General features: G+C 31.5%; 1 protein-coding gene across 2 annotated transcripts in view; it reads right to left on the bottom strand.

The window, feature by feature from the left end:
- LOC122057694 (tetraspanin-6-like) overlaps positions 1-11,297 on the bottom strand; it is a 19,488-nt gene that overhangs the window by 5,520 nt on the left and 2,671 nt on the right. The window contains exon 4 of one of the 2 annotated variants that reach the window (XM_042619901.1): positions 6,983-7,007. The exons of the other annotated variant lie outside the window; for it this stretch is intronic. The gene's annotated coding sequence lies outside the window, so the exon portion shown is untranslated. Of the gene's footprint in view, positions 1-6,982; positions 7,008-11,297 lie in introns of those variants that run through there. 2 annotated transcript variants of the gene reach the window in all.

Here is an 11,297-nt window from a genome sequence, read left to right as displayed (position 1 = left end):
GCAATAAGGCTAGAATGGTATTCTTATTTAAAAAAAAAAAGTTGTAATTAGGTTCCTTGGCATATTTCTATGTTGACAAATCAATCGCTTAAGGAAAGGTTAAACCGCTCGATGAAGACAGGAGAGTTGAACCCCATGATTTTTCTGGGACCTCTGTCCTTAAAAATTACTAATCAACTACACTAGCAATTCTTTTCTTATATAGTTAGCATGGACCACAATCAACAATTCTCATTTCTCTTTATATATTTTTGTTGAAAGTCCAGAAATTATCCGCATATTTTTTTTAATCTCTTTCATTGATAGAACTTAAGCAACGACTTTAGTAATAATAAAAAAAAAAAAATCAACATATTGTACACTTGAATGGTAAATAGAAAAGAATTCTTATTTATTATTAAAAAAAAAAAAGGTGTTCATAAATTTGATTTTCTATCACGATATTAAACACAAAATTTTAAAGACCCAACTTCTCTTCATCTTCGCATCATAAAAATAAAACCCATTAATTAACATGGGGAATCATGTTTTTTTTATACAATGAGAACTTAAGCAACAACTGTAGCTTAAAAAAAACTCAACATGATATTGTACACTTGAATGGTTCAAGCGTCATGATACAAAAATAGAAAAAAAATTTTATTTATTATTTAAAAAAAAAGGTGTTTATAATTTTGATTTGCTATCACAATATTAAACACAAAATTTTAAAGACCTAACTTCTCTTCATCTGCGCATCATAAAAATCAAACCCTTTAATTAACACGGGGAATCATGTTTTTTTCCATTTTATACAATGAGAGGCGAAAGTTACGAATGACAAAATTTTCTTATGGCATTATTACATCACCAGTGGTGAATAGATTCTCTCTTCTCCACGAGAGTGGGAAGTGTTGAGGTGAGTGGGATAAGTTATGAAAGCCAACCAGAGATTCACCATTTGCTTATTTTAATTGTTAGAGAGAGAGAGAGAGAGAGAGGGGGGAAAAAAGTTGGCTTGTTGTGAGAGCCAACAAAAGATTCTCCATTTGCTTGATTTTAGTTTTTAAAGTCCTATGCCAGTGTCTGGTCTTGGCCTCTTGGGTTCATTTTCATGGACCAAACAAAACCAATCAATCAAAGTCAAAGGCAAAGTCAAGGGACAAGGATCGGTGAAGAAAACGAATAGGTATTAATGAATGATGACTTCATACGCTTGACAAAGTCATATAGAGATGGATAGTCGTGAGACTCAGACACTAGGGTGTCAAACCGTCGATTCGGTTTAGTTTTGGTCCATTTTATCATATATCAGATTAGATTGAAACTGGTTCGATTAGGGATCGGTCATTAAAGTTCAAATTGAAACTGGTTGGCTTCAACTTTCAATTCTTTATTGTTTTCTCTTATCGATTGTCTCATACAAGACATACACACACAAAAGCGTGTAGCTTTCTTTTGTTCATATATATAAAATATAATAAAAAAGAAGATCGAGCTTTCCTAAGATCATAAATCTTATGGTCCATCATGACCATGTAGAGGGGTGGGGGAGGGGAGAGAAAGTTATGGAATGATGAGGGGTTACATCTGGACCATCCCTTCATTCAGTCATAGACGAAGGAAAACTTATCCATTAAAAAAAGAAAGGAGATTAGGTATACCTTTCCTAGAGTTAACAGCTCAACTAATAGGAGGTTTTACTAGAGCTAGCGACTCAACCAATAAGAGAATACTTCAAAAGAAAGAGGAGAGAGAGACAACATAACCCAAGGGGGTAGCGCAGTTGGTGGGCAACGAAGTTGGTACAAGTTATAAACTTGGACGTCCTAAATTCGACTCCTTCAATGAAAATTGATTGGAACCCTAGTATAATACCGATTTTTAGAAGGAAGAAGAAGAAGAAAATAGGCACACATCTAGATATATCAATATCATACCCATGTATACCCAACCTTTTTCTATAAAAAAATATTACTTTTTATCTTTTTAGCCTCTCTCTCTCTACCCATCGATCCAATCCAGATCCAGACTGTAGTTAGTTATTTTTTAAATTCTTTATTTGTTTTTTTCTTTTGTTGAAAATTCTTAATCTATTTGCTCCAACTAATTAAGTCACGTGTGGTTTTCATTTCTCACTTTAGGTAGACAAAGGAAGTTTTTTGCATTTTTGTTCTCCCCAAATAATTTGGAAATTCAGGTTTAGATTCAAGCGATTTATTTGAATCATAATAAAAAAATAAATGTAACCTAGTCAATATTCATGAAGACTCATCTATGTTTAAGAAATGACGAGAACAGGTATGAATCAGTCCGAGTTTTCATTGGCTTGATGGTTTTATCATAATTATGAGAAACTCACCAAGTCTGGATTTTTTTTACTTGGCCATATATTATTCATGGATCATAAGTTTAGCCTACAATTAAACAAAAAAACTCTAGAAATTTTGATCATTGTCTTTACTATTGGTTCCCTTTTATTCTTCTCAACTGTGAAGCAATTATAATCTCTCCGTCCCATCTACACTTGGAGAAAGAAGAAAAAATATATTAATGAAATAAAAATAAAATTGATTCACCCTACTCATGTTTGATTCGTTTGAATCACCGAATTTTACAAATGACAAATTGAGGCAAAAAAAAATCTAATTTTCCAACTACAATCCAAATAAAGAAACTATGCATATAATTCTATTATGTGCGTGGAGTTCACGATATTCGTTATTGGCGATACCTGCATTGATACTTACTGATCGTATCAAGTTGATATTATATAAAAAGAAAGGGAAAAGGTTGGCTATGCCGCCGATATCAAGTATGTTAGCACCCATTGTGTCTATCTCTCTCTTTCATTTTTTTGAAATGATCCTCATATCCTTCCTGAATGATACTTCATCATGTGTTTCTATTGGTACTATCCGCTAGCATACTTGATATCGACAGCATACCTATCCCTCTCCCAAAAAGAAAAGAAAAAAAAAGATGTTCTTACCATATCAATTGGTCCATGTCGATCATGCATTGATATTAGTCATAGCCGATATCAATACAAATCAACGTATCTGATCGATCTGATACTGATACCTAAAGGTAATTATAACTACTATGAAATCAATTTTTTTTGGTCTACCAAGTTTGTCTGTTTGCGCTAAATGCAAATAATGAGCAGTATTTCATTCAACCACGATTCAGGAAAACTTTCTCCTATTTACTTTGACATTATAAAGAGATGAATATAACAACTGTCAACAACAAAGATGATTTTGTCATTATTTATGATGAATGGATTAAGTGATTCAAACTTCAGACTTTCAAGATTATTCAAGGTTGTTAGATCAAACACCAAGAAACACGAATAATAAAGAGACAATAGATTCATACGATAGAGATTTAACGAGGTTCACACACCAAGGTGGTGTGCTACGTCCTCGGGCGAAGAAGAAGATGATTCACTATGCAGAAGAGAAATTACACCCTAGCAGCGGCGAGGAAAAACTCGCCCTGAAACCCTAGCTGTGTGAAAACCTTGGAATACAATGACTTTCTCAACAAGCAACAGTACATTATATATACTCCAAATCGCTAGTTGACCCATCGGGTCGCGGTCGATCCGATCGAACCATATTGCGGGGGCTACGCCCCAGCACCCCCATACGAGATCAATGATGGGCTTCGGGCTTAGGCCTATCGGCCCAACCCCTCTACTTCCATCACAAATCTTAGAAAATTTCCCATTCGGATCGCCACCAAAATATGTCGGGATAGGGTCAATCTTCAAAATGGGTCAAGAATTCGAGACAAACTTAACAAAGGTAATTTAATAATGCCTTGGATTTATAAAATTCATTAGTCACTTTAGAAGGACTCTATCACTCTTGAAATTTTTACCACTTAAATCACTATCCTAATCGAATTCCATCACTTCATGGAACTATGGACAAATTTCCTTCAATTCCATCAATCTTATCTTCTTCCAATCTTTCCTTGGGGGCAGGTATGTGCGGGCTCCAATTAATTTAACTACATTTTGATGAACATTAAGGCTAATTTCAAGATTCAATATTAGATTAAAATGGTCGGGATAAGAATTAGTTGAGTTTGATCCTGATTTTAGTGGATTTAAAGCAGATTTTAGGGTTTAGAACAATTTTAACTGATTCTTGAGTGATTCCAATCAACTTTTGATCAATTCTGACTAAATCAAAATCTATACCGTTGGAGCCGAGTCAGATCCTAATTCCCAGTTTAATAACCTTACTTTGGAGGGTACTCAACACCTCGTCACATCGATTTTTAAAAGGGGGGAGGGGGCAATAGGGTAATGGGGGTTCATAAACTATCCCTTTTTCTTTTATAAGTAACTCTTAATGATTCCATAAAAAAAGTATTTCGTACAGAAGAAATTATTATTATTATTTTTTTTTGGGGGTTGTATTTGGATTCTTATGGCATTTCTGAGACCTATGCATTATAAAGTACCAACCAATTGCACCAGAATTCTTTTCCTATTTAGTTAACTGCTACTTTAGTCGAGCATGGACCATGATAAACAATTTTCATTTCCCTCTATGACTCTATCTGTATGCACAAATTATCAGTTTTTTTCATCTTTTTGGTTGATGGAACTTAACAAACAACTTAGTACCTTAAAAAATAAATTATTTTTACACTTGAGTGATTGAGTGTCATGATACAAAAAGTAGAAAAAGGCTTCTTATTTTACAAGAAGAGGTGGAAGTTGAGAGCATAGTTATTAAATTCGGATGAAAAATTATTCGAATTAATTCGTTTCATTAATTTAACTATTCAATCAAAATATCGGTAAAAAAACGGAGATAATAAAATTCGAGTTCGGATTTGGGAATTATTCGTTTACAAAAATAAAAAGAGGGCAAAAAATTCAGATGTTATTTTTAATATTTGCAATACTTGTTTCATATTATCTATCAATTATCATATATATATATAACTTACAAATGATATAAAAATTAAAGTTTTAAATTTTAAAGATAAAAATATTATATTTAACTATTTTTTTTTCTACACTCATTTCCTATTACTCAAATAATTGAATTAGAGAAAGCGAGACTGAGAGGAGAGGCTGAGCACAAATTCAGTTAAACTCATGTCACCCACCATGCATGTTCACGTTAAAGACTAGAGAGAGAATAAAGACTGTAAGACTTAGTCAAACCAAAATGGGGTGAGAGTTTTTTTTTTTTTTTTTTTAGAAGTATGAAAGATTACCTCAAGAAAAATAAACTTTGTCGATTTCTATTAAAAAAATAAGAAAAGTAACATTATGATAATAAATGCATAATAATCACATTATTTCTAAAGGCTTATTGACTTATTCAAGATACAGTTATTTTTATTTTTTTTTCAATTCGGTTATAATTCAGATAAAATTCAGTTCGGCTGAATTATTCTTGAATTTTAAAAAGGTCTATAAAATTCGAGAAATTTTCAGAAATTTTTATTTGATTCGGATTCGGATCGAATTATTCGTAAAATTCGATAAAATTCTGTTCGACCGAATTGGGAGAATTTAATAACTAGGGTTGAGAGTGATACAAGATTTCTAGTGGAAAAAAAAAGAATGATACAAGATTCCAATCATAGAATCACATTATTATAGTTGAGGAGATTCTCTCTTCTCCTTAGATTAGGAGAACTTAATCCAAAATTGAGAGAGAGAGAGAGAAAGTCACCATTTGCTAATGATTTTAATTGTTAAAAAGTCCCGGAACCATGGTTTTAAGTGTGAATATTGGATTGGTCATATCGTATTAACATTGGCTGAGATCGATTCCAATACTTGACCGATCCAGGATTAGATATTGTATCGAATCTGATCCAGATTGTAGTTAGTGATTTTTAAAACTCTTGGCCTGTTTGCTCCAGCTAATTAAGTCACGTGTGTTTTTCATTTCTCAATTTTGGTTCACAATGGAGGGTTTTAGAATTTTTGTTCCCCAAAAATAGTTGGAAGACGAAGTTTTGATTCAGGCGATTCATCTAAATCAAATAAAAAAAAAAAAATGAAACTTGATCAGGATTCATGAAAATTCCCTTAGGTTTGAAAAAATTACCAAAATATGTATGAGTCCGTCTAATTTTTATTGAATTGATGTTTTGTCGGTCTAATTTTTATTGACTTAATGTTTTTACTAAAATCAAGGGAATACCCTAGAATTCTTATTCATCATCTTCAATATTAGTTATGTTTTTGTCTTCTTAATTGTGAAGTAACCATAACATTAGTCCTATTCTCACTCAATGATAGAGAAGAATGAAGACATTAATAAAATAAGGGGATAAAAAAGATATTTGCCTTAACCAGGTTTGATTTATTTGAACACCAAGTTTAGAAAATGATAAGTCGAATGGAAAATGCTAACTTTCCAACTGTTTCCCAAACAAAGAAATTATGCTTAAGATTCTCCTCTTTTTTTGGGTAAAAAAGGATTCACTTCTATTATTTAAGTCGTGGATTAAAGAGATCCTATCTTTAACCATAGGTAAAGAAAAAAACTAGGCCCCTTTTATTTGAATGATAAAAAGGGGCAGGACACTAGTGAGAATGAGTTAAAGATTTGTATTTTTTAGTAAAATGAAATCTGTTGGAAGATGAAGGAAATAAAGGTGTTGTGAGATTCTATAGAAAAAAGAAACGGCAGGAGCAGAGAGATAGGTACAAAATTGATTTTTTCATGAATGGTGTGAAAGTCTATTATTTGGTAAGACTTTGAAAGTAATTGAGGTGAGATAAAGTTGAGCGACACATCAATAGCTAGACAATAATAATTGTATTTAGTGAATTTGTCGGGCAAAATTTCTACCCGATTATTATCCTAATATTAATATTTGTGATAGTAGTTTCTCATTCTTTTTCATTTTTTTCCACTTTTTTTTTCTGTCAAATCAAACCGTGCCTAAAATATCGTGTTCAAACCCTATAATACAAATCCAAAGTCCAAAGTCCTCGTTGTACCACAGCCATAGAGAGAGAGAGAGAGAGAGAGAGATTTTATTCTCTTTTTGAGCTATTTTTTGGATTCTCTTTCAACAAATGTAGAGAGAGAGAGATAGGAAAATAACTGCTTTGAATTCTTATGGCCACGCTGGGGTTCATTTGACCTACTTGCTGGAAACAACATAGGAATCACTTCAATACAAAATCTTCAAGATCTACAACTATTATTATTTTTTTTAAGAAATTGAATTCATTTGGATATTTTTTTTTTTGGATATCGTGAAATGGCACATATGGATGGAATTCATGTATCAGTCGTCATCAATATCAACATTGATACTTCGTGAAATGGCACATATGGATGGAATTCATGTATCAGTCGTCATCAATATCAACATTGATACTTATAGATTGTATCGAGGTGATATTTAATCAAAAAAATATTTTTTTTTTCACAAAAAATGGATGTTTATATCATTTGGATTAGGTATCAATATTAATCATGGTCGATATCATTAAAAATCAATAGATATGGGCCATATGGCAATTCCGATACTAATACCTAAAATTATGTCGGCAATTATAACTGTTGTAATCTCCCAATAAACTGTGCCTTTTTGGAAATTTGATGATTACACTTTTTTTGTTTTTTTGTTTTTTTTTTTTTTTTTTTTTTTTAAGTTATGTTTTTTGTTACTTTTATTAAAATGTCACCATCGGAGTTTGCTTGTTTATTCTTTTGTGCTGAATTCAAATCATTAGTATTTTTCATTCACACACGATCGAGGAAAACTTTCTTCTATTTACTTTGACATTAGAAAAATCAAGATGAATCTGTACATAACAACAAAGATTTTTTTGTCATTATTTATATTGAATGGAATTAAGTTGTTCAAACATTGCCTTTGATTTGTACACGTCACTAATCACTAGTGACACTTGAAAATGGGCTGTTGAAAATTTTACCACTAATCCATATGCTCATTAAATTCCATGACTTTTCATGGAAATATGGACAAATATCCATCCATCAATCTTCTTCCTCCTTTCCTTTATAGGCAGGTCTGTGGCTCCAGTTAATTAAGTTACATTTCTCCTTTCACCTTCTCAATTTTGGTGGAAACTGGAGCAAGGTTTCAAGATTTAGAATCAGATCAAATTGGTCAGGTTTGAAATCTCAAAATTTTCAAGTTGAGAAGCTTCATGTCTCTTCCATCCTAGTTCTTTATTGGTTGAATCGTTAACTCCAGAAAAGGTGATAGCATGCTTAACCGTTTCTTTTAAAATATTATATTAGTTTAAGGGACCCATCATTTTATGTTAGGTTTTAAATTATTATAATATTTTAATGGGTATTAAACTAGTAATTATCCATACAACAATTGAAAGTAATGCTATCGAAAATCATAAGACAAATCTAAATCATCTGGTTTAACATTTTTTTTTTTTTAATCTGAACTGTCTGTTACCGTAAGAGTTGAGAGAGTGCATATTAATTTCTGAAGTACTAATAAGATGGGAAATTAACTAGAAATAATTGTCACCGGATATTTCTGGGACTTTGAGTACAAAGGGGAAGGGCTTAGTGGTGATACGGGTGTTGGTTCTTCCCCTCTTATTATTGGGAATTTGGCTTTCGTGGGAACTACCGGTAGAAAGTTGCTCTACCCCACTTCCCTCCTACTTCTTGATGATTTCTTTTCTTACCTCCATCTCTTGGGATATCTCTCCCTATCTATGACTAAATCTAGGGATCCTCACTTGAATCTTTGTGACAAGAAGTATGCATTGAAAGACCTAACTCAACGTATTTTTGTGACCCAAATAGCAATACTAAGTTGAATAAGACTTAAACCTACTTGTTTATTTTCTAAGTCTGAATGAGTTTTCATGACTCTTGATCAGATTTTATGATTTTTTTACTTGATTCATTTAATTCATTTGAGTTAAAATCTAGTTTTTCAACCACGATGATCAACATAGAAAATTTTTCCACCATACCTTAAATTTGGTTTTATGAATTTTTTTTTACTTGATTCCATAATTTGTCTGGAGTCAAAATCTGATTTTCCAATTACGATGACCAAGATAAAAAATGTTTTCACCATACCTATCAGTGGCCCATATACTATAAAAAACAATGTCTTTGATCTACCCCAGTCAAAATTTATGATTTAATATTAATTACCATATAAGTCACCATGCATGAGATGTTTGGTTCTTGTTATACTCACTTACCTAAAATTTTCGAACCTCTATAATTAATGATTCTTTTGAGTCATGAAAACCAATATTGGAATTCCACTTACTTAGACCTAACCATATCAAGCTTGCAAGGCTCCAAGTGAGAGTGTCATTATTGAATCTGGCCAAACCCTCAACAAGCATGACAGTTCACCATAAGGATGTAAATTTAAAATCGAAATTATTTACCTAAATTGAATCAAATTGTTTAAATCGAAATCATGAAATCGTTTATTAAATGGCTCGATTTTGGTTTTAAAATTGTAACCATGATTTAATTTTAGTTTTAAAATTTAAACTATTGGTAAACTATTTAAATAAACTGTTAAACCGATTAACATATACGTAGTAAGTTTAAGTCAACCAATGTTAAGTTTACATATATTTCAATAAAGAATAATTTTTTTACATTAAACAACTATTAAAAAAAAAGCATATAATAATAAACAATTCAATTTAATGTTATAGTTTACATCTATTTTCACTAAAAAATTTAAAGGTAAAGAAGTTGCTTGGATAAAAAAATTAGAAAACATAAGAAAACCATTTAAATCGAAACTGTTTATAAATGGTTTTGGTTTAAATATATGAAACCATTTGTTAAATAATTCGGTTTTGATTTTATCTAAAAAATCTTTTATCGAATCAAATCGAATCATTTACACTAGAACCGAATCAATTAACATCTTTAGTCCATTAGGAATTAAAAACAAGGAATCAGTATATGAATCAGCTCTCTTGACTCCAATTCGGTTCTGTTACGGATTGACTAGAATAAGCCAGATTTGGCCTGAAACCTATAAATTTTGTATGAATCGCCCAGTACTTTGAAACGGTAGGAATCGTGATCGGGCTCGACCGGTTCATCAGATCTAATTCTGATTTTTAATTCGATTTAGTACACGACAACATATATAGTATCTATTGTGGCAATTCCAAATAATTATGGAATCCTGACTCATAATTGATTTGGTAATTGAGTTCACAGTCATTCCCAATAACCTTTTATCCAATTTAACCACTTAATGGCAAGGGTGTTAATCGGTTCAGTTTTGGTGTATATGAGGCAGTTCGGTTTGGTTTGGTTCATATTTATTTGGTTAAAATTAAAACTGCACCATTTACTAAATGGTTGCACTTTCTGAAACCACAACCATATAACAAATGGTTTCAGTTCCACGGTTTTTAAACAGTGTCAGTTTCACAGTTTTAAACGGTTTTGATCTCGATTTATTTTATACGATATTTAAAAGGTTAGTAATCGGTTTGATAGTTTATTTGCATGCTTACTAAAATTTGCTTTTATTGATAAACGCTTCAATCTTGTATCAAATTAAATGAGTCATTGAACAAGTAAGGATTTAACTACATAATTACATAGTAGGAGTAAATTATTGCATAGACTATTGGACAACCTCTATAGTCCTTAATTCTTTCTTAAATTAAACCATTATGTTTTGTTAAAATAACCAAAATTTTAATCGTTATATGGGTTAATTGGATTGATTTTGACGGTTTAAACGGTTTGATTTTTACAGTTTCAATTTGATTTCAAACCAATGGGTTAAACAGTTAAAACCGACATGACCCAATTAACTAATTGATCTTAAACTTGAAACCAAAATCAAACCATTTACTAAAAGATTTTGCGATTTTTATGTTAACGGTTTGATGGTTTCGATATCAAATTCACATCCTTACTTAATGACGGGCCTAATTGACATATAAAACACTTATACTTGATGTCATGTTATCAACTAGAAAAGAAAAATATCTTGTATGCGTGGTCTGAGCTTTATTTTTTTTTATTTGATAACAAGGTCTTCACAAGTCTTTTTCAATTTGAAGAGTGTAGGAGCTCGGAGAAACAAACAAGGATAATGCCAAGGTGATTCGGACACAATAAAACGCTTTCTTTATTCAATATTTTTTATTTGAATATTTTCCATAATTATCAATTAGAGGCGGGGATCAAGCAACCTTGTCGGCAAAATGGTTAATAATGAAGATCACGACTGGTTTGGACTTTGAAAAAAAATATGTGAAACCTTAATTACAATCGAAAAGCAAAACTAGCTTGAACTCTAGTGTATTTTTT

Source organism: Macadamia integrifolia, chromosome 12 (genome assembly GCF_013358625.1).
Source record: "Macadamia integrifolia cultivar HAES 741 chromosome 12, SCU_Mint_v3, whole genome shotgun sequence".
Taxonomy (NCBI): domain Eukaryota; kingdom Viridiplantae; phylum Streptophyta; class Magnoliopsida; order Proteales; family Proteaceae; genus Macadamia; species Macadamia integrifolia.
The sequence above is the reverse complement of the archived record's forward strand: the minus strand, read 5'-3'. Positions and strand labels throughout refer to the sequence as shown.